The 13686-nt window shown below is 43.8% G+C and overlaps 1 protein-coding gene and 1 non-coding gene across 2 annotated transcripts in view; both read right to left on the minus strand.

Annotated features, from left to right (window-relative positions):
- Positions 1 to 13686, minus strand: part of Ntn1 (netrin 1) — a 174087-nt gene that overhangs the window by 142826 nt on the left and 17575 nt on the right. The gene's annotated exons all lie outside the window — the stretch shown is intronic.
- Trnaa-agc (transfer RNA alanine (anticodon AGC)) lies at positions 11603 to 11675 on the minus strand. Its single transcript has one exon. It is a non-coding gene; the product is annotated as a tRNA-Ala (tRNA).

Below are 13686 nucleotides of genomic sequence, written 5' to 3' on the forward strand. Positions count from 1 at the left end.
ATCAAGAAGGTTGAGAAACATTTCGGTTCCATAATCAAACCGCCTGAAATTTCCGGGAAGGGTCTGAGTTCAGACCTTCTGTTCCCTGTCCCTATAATTCATTAAAGCATCCCGGAAATCCCAACTCTCAGGCAACAGAAACAACATTTTTCTACATTGCTTATCCAGGCCAAGCAAGAGCATAAAAATCTTTGTTAGGCCACGGCCTCTACTTTGGAGTCGGGACAACTTCATTCCAAGAAAGTGTGGGGTCACTGAAATACAACAATGACCTTCAAGATTTGAGGGTAGCAGTCTGAGCATGTGGGAAGAAAAATCTACTGAGATACAAGATTGATTGAAGAATAAAACTGCCAGATTTGATGGGTCATAGCCCTATCCCATGCCACCCTGGGCACCATTACATCAGACTTGCCCCCTACTAAAAAGTAGAACCCCCAATGCCCATTAGTGGTTCTCCAAGTGTGGTCCCCAACAGCATAATCACCACCTGGGAATTTGTTAGACATGCAAAGTCTGGGGCCCCACCAGGGTCTTCCAGAGAAGGGACCGGCAATCTGTTCCTCTCTGATGCACACCAAAATGTGAAAACCACTTGCACAGACATATCCCTCATGCCTCAGCCTGCCCGCCATCTTGCCCACCACTTCTGCTCCATGGCTCACTGGAAGCCCAAGTTCTAGGCACACTGTCTCTGACTGGATGGCCCCTTCAAAACCCAGTTTTATCCTTCCCCTTTGGGCCACCATGGCTCATTCCATTCACATGCCTGGAATCAGATACCTGCCTCACCTCTTTCTTCTACTGTCACTCAAACCCCCCCCCGCTTTTTTTAGGAGAGGTACCTGAGACTAAGACCTCTTCTACCTCTTCCACCTAGCTTCTTCTACTTCCTTGGGAACCGAGTGTCTACCATATGCTTAAGTATTTTATGCAGGCCCTGATCCTCAGAAATATCCAGTTAGATAGATTTTGGGGGGCCCATTTTATGGATAATCACAATGTTAACCCTTAGGACTTGGCTAGCAGGGTATATGGTACAACATCTGCAATCCCAGCTACTCAGGAAGATTGCAAATTCAAGGCCAGTCTGGGCAACTTGGAGAGACCCTGTCTCAAAATTAAAAAAAAAATAAAATAAAAAGCTGGGAGTGTAGCTCAGTGATAAAACACCTCAAGGTTCAATCAGAAGTACAAAAATAAATAAATAAATTAATTAATTAAATAAAAGACTTGGCCATTTAGGGTCATCTAGGGCCCTAACATAGAGCCCCACATACTTCTATTGATGCTCATACAGATGATGTGAGTCATTAAGAAAAAGTTGAATTATGTCTGGGCTGCTCTGTTGGGGTGTGGCTCATTGGTAGAGGGCTTGCCTAGCTTGTGAAGCCCTGGGTTCCATTCCCAGCACTGCACAAAATAAATCCCACTTCAGGGAACCAGGTGTCATTTTTCTGGAAAATGTCCTGATGTGGAACCTCTCAGACTGATCATGAGGCTGATCAATGAGGCTTCACTGTGGGTCAACAATACCACCTCTCCGCCTCATAGTTTAGTGGAGATGTTTTATAAACAACGCCTGGCAGATGAATTATAAAAACAAGGAAGAAACAGCCGTCAAAGCAGGTTACAGAATGGAAAATACCCGAGAGACCAATGAAAACAGGGACCTGAAGGTGCATTCACCAGAGAGAGAAGGAGGTGCAAGGGCCACACAGGGCCCCAGGAAGGCAGATCCCCAGAGAGAACAGAATGTAAATGAACAGCAAGAGCCCAAGTGATCAAGAATTAGGTTGTATAACTTGGTCCTAGGGAGGCTTAGGGGTCCTTCAGCCATGTTGGGGGGAGGGGGGAGGATAGGGGGAAGGAAGGGCCAGAGGGGGAAGGAGGGTTGGAGGAGGAAGAAAAAGATGATATACTCCAGTTGTCCTCCTTCAACAACACTGTCTTTAGCCAAAGCAGTTCACATTCAACTTTTACCTGATTTCCTCACTGAGTTGGCAGAAAGAATTCTGAGGCTGAACAGCTTTGGAAAAACAGGTGGGGCAAGATGACAGCCAGTGTAACATCACACAGGGGTCTCTGCTTAATTGATGAGAGAATGGGGCTCCCAGCAAGCACAGAAGGCAAGCTCTTAACTCTCTGGTCTCTCCAGGTCTCTTGGTCCTTGTACCAGACCAGCCCCTGAACCTATCATTTTCCTCCTGTCAAAGCCACTCACTCTCTCTGCTGCCAACCCAAACCAAAGCAACCCTCTCCCTGGACTCCAGCAATAGCGGAGTCAATCCTCTGTCCACCCTCTATACTACTCACCTGCCTGGGGCACACCTGTCTGGTGCCACCCGTGGCCCAAAGGGTCAAAGTTGTCCTCACGGGTCTTGAAGAAAGTCTCAGGGCACTCTGATTCCGCTCTCACCCATTAATAACCCTACAATAGTCCATTTTGTTTACTAGAGTAAAACACCTGAGACAAGCTAACTTTATAAAGAAAAGAGATTTATTTAGCTTACCGTTATAGAAGTTCAAAGTCCAGACTCAGTTGGCCTCATTGTTTTGGCCTTTGGAAAAGGCCTGGCATGATGACGTTACAAATGGCAGGGACACATGCAGGAGAAATCACATCTCAAAACAGGAAGCCAGAGAGAGGTTGGGGTCTCACAGTTCCTTCCAAGGACATGCCCTAAAAATGACCTAAGGATTTCCTGTTAGGCCCCGCCTCTTAAAGGCCCACTTCCCAACACTGCCACACTGAAGACCAACCTCCCTATACATGAACTTTGGGGGGACACACTGAAACCATATCTAAACCACAGCAAATCCTCTGAACTCCAGCAAGGACAGGGGCTTCCATGTCTCCCCATATACCAGTGACCTGATCATTTCATTTCTCCCTGGTCCCTTCACTGAAACTAGTAAAACCCAAATGAAGATGGTGTACCCAAGTCACATTCTGAGGCTCCATCAAGTACACCTAAGCCACTCCCTACCAGCCTGCAGGAGGTGTTTTGCAGACCAGGGGGATGTTTGCTACAAACAATTGCTGGGTTGTGAACTTTTCCTAAGGAAAGGAAGAGAGTTGCTTGTGACCTCTGACCTTTCAGGACCCTCCCTTTCACTTTCAGCAAGGGCTCTTTCCATGGGTGCTTAATAACTGCTCTTAACAAGTTTCCCCTGCAGGCTCTGGGCCTCTTGCCTTTGCCACATCTCACAGGGTGGGATCCCTGCTTCTTGACTCTGAACAGAGCAAGCTGGATCAGGTGCTCAAACACTGCACACCAGGACCACAGGTATGCTCCTGATGAGCTGGGCTCCTAGGCCCACTCATTCTGAGCAGTGCCCCATACCCCAGAGTGCCCCTCCTCAGCCCCAAATGCCCTGGTCCATCATCAGCACCCACACACTCCACCCCAGGCTGGCAAAACCAGTGTTTGGCTCAGAGCCATTTGCATGGAAGCAGACCTGCAGGGGATCTCCAAATCAGGTCATCCAGCCCAGGGCACTTCTCTGCTGCTCCTTTGCCCCATTATCCACCAGCAACCAGACAGTCTGTCGCCCTCCCTGGAACCTTCCGAGGGCTTCCCAGAGGTCTCAGAATCACATCTCAACTCCTCACAGTGTCCACAAGATGGCGGCCCTCCTGCCTTCCTCTCCTCTCCCTCCTCCCCCACCCCACTGGCCTTTGTTCCTCAAACAGGGCAAGATCCTTCCTGCCTTAGACTTCCACACTTTTCCTCCTGCCCTGGACTGGTCTTATCTCCAAATCTCTGCAGGATGGGCCCTTTCTTTCTCAGGTCTCAGCTCCACAATGCTTTTGTCAGAAAGGCCACCTCGGGTGGGTGCTTTGTCTAAGGCCACCCTCCACTCACTCCCTGATATTAGTGTCTTTAACGTCTGTCTGTCCTCTCCACCGATCATCAGCGTCAGGAGAATGGAGACCCCCGCCTGTCCATTGTGGTGTCTGCCACCCTGAGAATTCTGCCTGTGAACAGTGGCGTCCGGTCACAGTCGTTTGAGTCGGTGAATGAATGAGTGAACGAATGAATCGGTGCATGAATCAAGGCAGCAAAACCGATCAGGTGGGTCCCACCCAGTGGTCCTCAGATCAACTGGGTGCCCTGGGCCCAGAGGAGCTGAGACCCAGCAGATTCCAGTCCAGCCTCTCCCGAGGCGCCCTGGTAGCCACTAAACCAAGCAAGATGCTGCCAAGCCGGCATGTGCACTCAATTCCTCTTTTTCATAACACAGATAAAACTTTTACACTGTCCATTTAAACCACCATTGTTTGGCCCTCCTCTAAGGAAACTTCAAAACTAAAATTCCTTTCTCCCCTCATTTCGCTGCTTTGTTGAGACAGAAATGCTCCATTTAGCATTCCTAAAGAGCCATTAGCATCCCAAAGCTCTTGTTGTGCTTGCTCGGCTGGAGGCTTGTGTTCCTGATGGACGGGCGGCTCGGGCAGAGATGCACTAGCTGAAACGCAGCCCCTCGGTGCCCCTGCCACTTGGCATCATCTCCCTCCTCGCTCGCCAAACCCCCGAGCTGCCCCCTCATTTCGGATATTTAGCATGTATTCTCTTTCTCTGACTCTTGTTCTGCAAAATTTCTCTTCTCTTTCTGCCTCCCACGGGCACCTTCTGATAAATGCGGCATTGGGGGGGGGGGGCGGGGGGGTGTCTTTTTCATTCCAATGAAAGACTCCCCTCCAAAAAGGCAAGATGAACATCCCCATTATAGATTAAACCCGTGATAGGAGGTTAAAGCCTTTCTTCCTGCCCCTCTTTCTTTCCCTCTCTCCATTCCTCAAAGAGGAAGCCAAAACCATTTCCCCCAACCAGGCAGGTTGGACACACCTGGGCAGGTGGAAGGCTACAGTGAGGGATCTTGTGTCACCATGCTTTGAACAGATACAGGCACCAATGATTCCTCCAGAAGGTAACACTTGAGCTAGTCAGGGATTCACCCTGCGCGACCGATTCATCGTTCTAGGTAGCTGCCTTGCTGCTGAAATTAGACTACAAATCAGACCAAAAAAAAAAAAAAAAAAATTCTAGAAATGCCAACCCAGACGCTAGCTAGCTTCTTTCTCTGGGAAGAAATCATGTTCACTGTCTGCTCTTTAGCCTGAATTCTCCGTTTTTATGGCAGCCTCACATTCTCCACCTAGGGCCTGAAAGATCAAAAGTCAGGCACCCGATGGGGAATCCAGCCAAGCAAACATGAGACCACCCAGACTCTGGGAGAGCCATCTCAGAGCTCCAGTAGAGCTTGCCCCTGAGTGAGGAGCACCCACTGCCTGGGACTGTGAGGCCTTCATGGCAAGATGCCTCACCTTTGTGAGCCCTCTGTTAAGAGAGACAAGACACTCCCCCTTTTCACCCATGAATCCACCAGCGCCATGAACCATTTGCTGGCTCTTTGTACAACTGATCATTTCATCTGAGTTAATAGACCTCTTTCATTTCTGGCGAGTGCTCTCTAGATAGGCTACCTAGGGGCAAGACCTTGAAGGTCTCTCTCTCTCTTTTTTTTTTTTTTATACTTTGCAGTAATATATTTTTTATCCACTGTGTATTAAACACCTGCAATGCACCAGCATATCCTCCTCCTTCCTGAAGACACAAACACAACAGCCAGGCTCTGTTCCTGGGGGGATTCGAGTTTGCTGGGGGTGGGACAGGTACTCAGGAAAGAAAGCTTTTCAGATGTTCTACAGCTAATGCCCACAGAGAACTTGGGTTACACAGGACTTTTGCTGCTAGACTTGCTTGTGTCTTGGAGAAGCAAGAAGACGAGGTGACTTTCATAACCAGTTAATAGGTAATAAAGTGACCATTAATCCAGGCTTTTGCAAACAGCACTCCCAAATACCCTCACACCACAGCAGCAGGAAGGACCATTTCATTCCAATATCTACCGTGTTTTGGAAGAAATAGGGCTGGTGTGGGAGGAGAGCTTAAGATAACGGTCAACAAGCTTTTTCTGTAACAGGCCAGATAATAAGTACTTTTAGGCTCTGCAGACCACACGGTCTCTGTTACAACTACTCAATTGTGCTGTGGCCCAGAACTCAACCATAAGACAAGACATCAGCAAATGGGTGGGGCTGTGGTCCAATAAGAATAAATTTATTTTTTTAAAAATGGGCGACAGAATATGACCCCAGGGCCTGTGGTTTCATCCTCACCGAGTCCATCATTGACGAATCATCAACTTCTGGTTCTTCACCAACTTAACAAGTTAAATTAATAATCTACTTAGCTGGGTAACGATAGCAAACTCAGTTAAGTCATATATTTTCTGAAACCAATGCTCATCCAAAGGTATCCACCGAGGACCTTCTCCGTGCCAGAGCTTTGAGGATACACAGCTGTAATAAGGAATGCAGTCCCTCTGTCCAGGGCTCATGTGTCAGTCATGGCTGAGGCAGGATTTTGTCTTGACACATACAGGGTATCAGACTCCAAATCATGGAGTCCTGTCCGTGAGCCACACAGAGCTCTGTCTCTGCTTGAAGCATTATACTGTAGGGTAAGAGCACACTGGTTCATACAGCCATTTCCAGACTGATAGACATTGTTGTTCAGTCTCATACCCACAGACACACACCCAGGTTTACCAGTGACAGATGTATCTATTACCAATAGACTGAAGCCTTTCTGTGCACATGTGAGTTTCTGTAAGAGGGCGGTGAGAGGTGGGATTGGGATTGCCCAGTCATTTAAAAGACACTTGGTCATGCTAAGAGTCCATGGTTATGCCTTTGATCTGGTTCACCTTCTTAGAAATGCATACCTTTGGTCATATGGGCGACCCAAGGGACAGAACACGGAGGGAGCTATGTAAAAACAAGGGCTGAAAAACTACTGGACACCCCCTCTTTTGCTTTATTTTATAATTACTCAGCTAAGAGCATCAGGGACTAAGGAGATATGGGTCAAAGGGTACAAAGTCACCTGTCCTTGAGATAGCATGAATAAATTATGGAGATCTATTGTACAGGACGGTCAGGGTAACTAATGATATGAAGAGAAGATGTTACATGTTCCCATCACACACACACACACACACACACACACACACACGTGCACAAATAACTATGTGAAGCAATGGACATGCTAATTAGCTTAACTGTGGTAATCATTTCACAATATATTGGTATATCAAAATATACTGTATATTTTAAGTACACATAATTTTTATCAGCCAATTATACTTCAGCTGTCTGCCGGATACATGCCCTGGGTGCACTGGCTGATTTACCTCTAATGAATAGGACCCACGGTCAGTCACAGAGAAGGCTCTTGGCATTCCTGGAGTGGGGGCAGGAGAGCTTCCCCAGGACGGTCTAGCCCGTCTGCGAGCTCTGAGGAGCTGGATTTCTGAACTCAAATGCCAAGCCAGGCCTGGCACTGGCCAGGTTGAGAATTTCCTTTGTGTCTGAAAACCCTTTTTGTTTGAAGTTGGTATAACTCGAAGCGGCCTGCCAAGCAGAGCCGGTGAGAAAGTTCCTAGTCCAGGCTGCTTTCCCGGGGCCCCCACGGTGCTCTCTGCCCTTGCCAGGGCCACTTCCCCATCTCATCCCCTTGGTCAAAATCCCCCCCCCCCTCTCCCGTGAGCCACCTTTTCTCAGCTACCAGGCCAGGGTGCTGAGGTGGCTCGGTGCCAGGCTGAAACAGCCCAGAAATGAGGATTTATATTCTCTCACTCCAAGGTCAGAGGGGGACCGAGTTAAACCACACAGAAAATCCCCTCTGAGTGCGTGAGCCACTGGAGAGGCCTGGGATTTATTTCCTGAGCACCTGGTAGCACAAGCACTATGATTAATAAAAATTCTCTTCCATAGCTTCAATTATCCCTAGGACATAGACATGATTATCCCCACCTCACAGATGAGGAAACTGAGGCTGAGATGCTCCAGATCTAGCTGGTCCAGGATGGAGCTGGGAGTGTAGGTAAGGCTTACCTAATTCTAAAACTTGAGTTTTTTTGTGTTTTTTTTTCCACGATACCCATAGTTTCAAACTGAGACTCATGATACTTGAGGACGGTGATTTAAAAAAAAAAAAAAAACTCTCAATTTGAAATCATTTTAGATTTAACAAAATCCCACAAGATGGTGCAAAGAAGTTGTATGCCCTTCACTCATTCCCCAAACATTAATTATCTGCTACGTTCATCCCATAATGATGAAAAGCAGGAAATCGAACATTATTATCTTATCTACAAACCTTATTCTGCTTTCATCAACTGTTCCCCTAAAGATCTTTGCTGTCGGAATGGATCCAGTCCCGACTCTTACACAGCATGTGGGTCTCCTTGGTCTCCTTCAGTCTGGGACAGTCTCTCAGCCTCTCAGACTTCAATGACCTTGATGTTCTTCAAGAGTACTGTCCATTTTTTTTTTTCTAGAATGTCTCTTTGGGGATCATCTGACTTTCTTCATTATTAAATTCAAGTTATGCATTTTAGCAAGAATCCCACAGAATCCTTCTTGGGGCAGCCTGTCAGACAGCCCATGAAGTCAGACTGTCCATCCTGTGACGGGTAACGCGGCATCTGCCAGGTTTCTTCACTGTGAGGTTACTTTTTCCTTTTGTACCTGTAGAAAGAAGTCCTGACTAGTTCTATGTAAATATCCCATTTTTCATCATGTTTTATCCCTACTTTAGAAGATCTGGCGAGTCTTGTCTGCAACCATTGGTTATTTTTGACAAATGGAGATTTTCTATTTTCACGGTTCTCTCTATATTTGTTCTTGGAATTCTACTGGAAGGAACAGTGAACTGTTATTCTTAAAATTCTGGTGTGTGTTTGTTTCACCTAAAGCTTTCCCCAAATAGCAGATTTCTAGGTCCTCCACCCAGAGATCTGACTTCATTAAGTCAGGAGAGGGCTAAGCACTTGTTAGGCAAGTGCTTTACCAAGTGGTAGAGCTACAGTGGGCTGCATCTCTAGCGTGTTTTTTTTTTAAATATTATTAAGATATAATTCACATACCATTCAACTCACCCATTTAAATTGCACAATTCTGTGTCTGTTAGCAAATTCACAAAGTTGTGCATCACCATCTAATTCTAGAACATTTTCATCACCCCGTAAAAGAGAACCATATCCATTAGCAGTCACTCCCCATTTATTTATTCTTTGCTTCTCCGTCTCTGGCTGCCATTAAGCTGCTTTCAGGCTATATAGATGTGCCTATTCTGGACACTTCATAGGAATTAAATTATATATGATTATTATGATTGTGACAAGCTTCTTAGCATCATGTTTGCAAGGAATATGCATGTCTTAGTATGTTTGAATACTCCATTCATTTCTATGGCTAGATAATATTTCATTATATGGATATACTATATTTTATTTATTTGTTCATCAGCTGATGGACATTTGGATGGTATTTGCTTTTTGGCTCTTATGAATAATGCTGCTATAAACATCTGCAGACAGGTATATACCTAGGAATTCTGGGATTGTTGGGTCATATCATAGGTATGTTTAACCTTTTGTGGAATTACTTTCTAATATGGCTACAATGTTTTATATTCCCACCAGCAGTGCAGGAAAGTGTCAATTTCTCCACATCCTCACCAATACTCATTCTTACCTGTCCTTTTAATGATAACCATCCTAGAGGATGTGAAGAGTCATCTTGTTGTAGGGGTTTTCTGGTTTTGGTACCAGGGATTGAACCCAGGGGAGCTTAACCACTGAGCCACACCCCCAGCCCTTTTTTATATTTTATTTTGAGACAGAGTCTCACTGAGTTGCTTAGGGCCTTACTAAATTGCTGAGGCTGGCTTTGAACTCACGCTTCTCCTGCCTCTGCCTCCTGAGCTGCTGGGGATTAACAGGCACCCACCAATAGCCCAGCCTCACTGTGATTTTGATTTGCATTTCCCTGATTGCTAATAATGCTAAACATCTTTTCATGTGCTCATGGGCCATTGTACGTCTTCCTTAGAGAAATATCTATTCAAGTCTTTTGCCAGTTTTTAAATTGGGTTGTTGTTCGGTTCTAAGATTTGTTTATATATTCTTCAGATATTCTACATACTTAACCAGATACAATTTGCAAATATTTTCTACCATTCTGTGGGTCGTCTTTTCATTTTCTTGATATTGACCTTTGGAGCACAAGTTTAAAATTTTTTATAAACATTTATAAAACATTTGACAGTGTTTTTTTTTCCCTTTGTTTGCACTTGGGATTTTGATAGCAATGCTCTATGAACAACTCCAAGAGAATTTTTCCAATGGCTTGATAAATATATCATGGAGGATATGTTGTTAAAATTGGTTGCCATGAAGTTGTTAGTAGTATTACATCTTTGTGTGTGTGTGTGTGTATGTGTTGGGGGATGCTGGAGATTGAACCCAGGGCCTTGCGCACGCATTTGCTAAGCAAATGCTCTCCCACTGAGTTACATCCCTAATGGTTTATTTTCCAGCCTTTACCAGATCTCTAATTCCTCATGTTGTTTGTGCCGCCTCCTTTTATTTCCTGACCAATCTTTCCAGATATTTGTTTTTATTAGTGTTTCCCAACAACCCACTTTTGGCTTTGGTGGATCCTCTCTGTTGAATATTTGTTTTCTAGTTCATTGACTTCTGCTCTTATTTTTATCTCTTCTCCCTCCCCCACCCCCCACCCCTTTTTTTTCTGGCTTATTCTGTTGATATAAAAAAAAAATCTTAAATTAGATACTTAGCTCATTAATTTTCAGCTTTTGTCATGCTTCTGGTATTCTGTAAAACACACTCCTCTCTTTCGTATCTTTGTCTTTCGGCCATGAATTCATCGCCCCTTGGCAAAGGGATGAGGAGAAACAGTGGAGTGGGTAGCCTGCCCGTTCCTGTAGGAAAAGGCTAAGAAAACACTTCCAGAGAGGATGAGAGCCCCTGGGGGGTGGGGGAGTGGGTGTCGGGAGGATGTTCCAAAGCCAAACCACGCCATTTGGGGTCATATTTCATTATGGGAGGGGGGCACCCAGTGACAGTGAATCCTTGTGGCCTCACCATCTTGTCCTTGCAGACTGAATTCTATTTCAGCAAATCTCCTTTGCCAGGCCAAAAGGCAAGGAGGCAGATGCTCATATAAAGACTGGATGAGCCAAAGCAATAAACTCAGCCCCAGCTGTCAGGCCAAACTGCTCCAGCTTCAGGCTAGGAATCATCTTGCCCTTTCCTTTGCTTCTAATCCATATTGCCCGTTAGTTAATTCTAGCCCTGGACCCACTTAATGGTGAACTCCATTATCACCGTCGTCGTAGAAGGAAGGGACAGAGTGATCATTTGTCCAACAGCTTCTCTGCACCAAGGAGACTGGAGCCCGGGTCATACATACTCCATTCCAGTTGATGCCACAGTTCACGTTTTGTGGTGTCAGTAGAAAATAACCAGCTTTGGACAAGAGATCTAGAGCACATGCTTAGCCAACATGAGGCCCTGGGTTCAATCCTCAGCACCGAAAAAAAAAAAACCCACACAGCTTTATGAATAATGCATCCTGCTTGGAATTACACTTTTCAGATACAATTTTTTTAATATTTATTTTTTAGTTGTAGCTGGACACAATGCATTTATTTTATTTACTTTTATGTGGTGCTGGGGATTGAACCCAGGGCCTCGTGCATGCTAGGCAAGCGCTCTACCACTGAGCCACAACTCCAGCCCATCAGATATAATTTTTGTATCCTCAGCTTCCACTTTGCATTCATTTGCCTTATATACCTCTACACAGCTCTTCGTTTTAAGGGTTATAAATGATTCGGTCACTTGATTTGTCAAAGACTGACAGTCGTACACTAAAGTCTCCTATTAATATGTTTGTGCCCCAGTCCAGCAAAATAGAAAGCCAAAAATATAGGGTGTCTGAAGAAAAATATCACAATAAGACTGATTTAATAAATATATTGAACTCTGTATACTAAAAATAATTCTTTTTCAGATACCATGGAACACTGATGGAGGTGATCTTTTATATATATAAAAGATATATATATATATAAATATATATATATGCACATGAGATTTTTCTAAAAACCAAAACAAACACAAACCTAACCAAAAAACTGTACTAGCTGTACTAGCAGCTGTGATAAACTAACATTAGACATTAATTCCTAAACAATATGTGGTTTAGGACCTAACCCCCTGAAAATGAAAATCCAATTCATAAATAACTTGCAGGAATATATATATATATAAACTACAATCACACAGTCATTATAAAAACAGTGACGATGAAGATAGTATGATTAAAATTTGAGGGAAGTAGTCAAAGCTACTCTAGAGAGGAAAAGTCATTGCTTTTAAGTGGCTTTATTGTTAAATAAGAATAAAAAGATAACATTAGCTAAACTGAGCGTTCAACTCAAAAAAATTAGAAGGATCCCCAAAATGCCCAAGAAATTAATAAGTGTTAAAAATTAGAGAATAAGAAAGCAATAAAACTTACTCAAAAATAGGCAGCATCCTGGAATAGTAAGGCGATAAGAACACTGACTGAGAATAGACAGATCCTGTTGGAATTACATCTCCATCTCCGGACTTTATCGCTGTGTGACTTCAGACAAGTTAAATGTCCTAACTACTCAATCATCTGAACAATGGGAATAACAGTACTCATTCAGAGTTGTAAAGATTTTTTAACATTAGACAGTATATCCGAAGTTCTTAGCACTGGGTCTAGCACACAGTGGGTGTTCAATAAATACAATCAAGTGTTATTGCCGTTGGTTCCAAAAATTTCCGAAAGCAACTAAGCCTAAGCAGAGAGTGAGAATAAATGTTCACCATTAGAAATTAGAAAGATGATATAGGCACATATGGAAATTTTTAATATATTTGTAGTGATTACCATATATAGTTCTATGCTTAAAAAAATGAAAATCTGGGAAAAGATTACTTTCTTGGATAATAAATTACCATATTTGACTCAAAAAAAATGGTTGAAAATTCCTGAACAAACATATAAGCATGGAATAAATTGAAATGGTTATCAAATAACTAATTCAAAAAATGGAAGGGCCCAGATGGGCTAATTCTAGCAAACCTACAAGGACCAGCTATTTCTCATGCTACTTAAACTATTCCAGAGCACAGGCCAGAATGGAAACTCCCCACTTCATTTTACAAAGTTAGAATTTATACAAAGGACAATATAAGGACGGGAAAGAGTGTGCATATATGAATATATAACAGTGAATCCCACCATGGTATATAATTAAAATGCACCAATAAAAAATTGTGAAAAAAATAAAGAAGGGAAAATTCAGGCAAATCTCATTTTTGAACATCGATATAAAAATCGCAGGTGTGGTGATGCATGCCTACAATCCCAGGAGCTTGGGAGGCTCAAGCAGGAGGATTGGGAGTTCAAAGCCAGCCTCAGCAAAAGAGAGGCACTAAACAACTCAGTGAGACCCTGTCTCTAAAAAAAAAAAAAAAAAATACAAAACAGAGCTACGGATGAGGCTCAGTGGTTGAGTAACCTTGAGTTCAATCCCTGCTAACAAAACAAAACAAACAAAAATCTAGAAAAGAATGATATATCACCAAATGGATTTTATTCCAAGAATTTTGAAAAGCTGAAATGGTAGTAGAGTTCACTTCACCAACCCCGTGAAAAGAATTTTAAAAGAGCAATCACAAAACCACAATAAGACTTCACTTCACATC

This window comes from Marmota flaviventris, chromosome 17 (genome assembly GCF_047511675.1).
Source record: "Marmota flaviventris isolate mMarFla1 chromosome 17, mMarFla1.hap1, whole genome shotgun sequence".
Classification (NCBI taxonomy): Eukaryota; Metazoa; Chordata; class Mammalia; order Rodentia; family Sciuridae; genus Marmota; species Marmota flaviventris.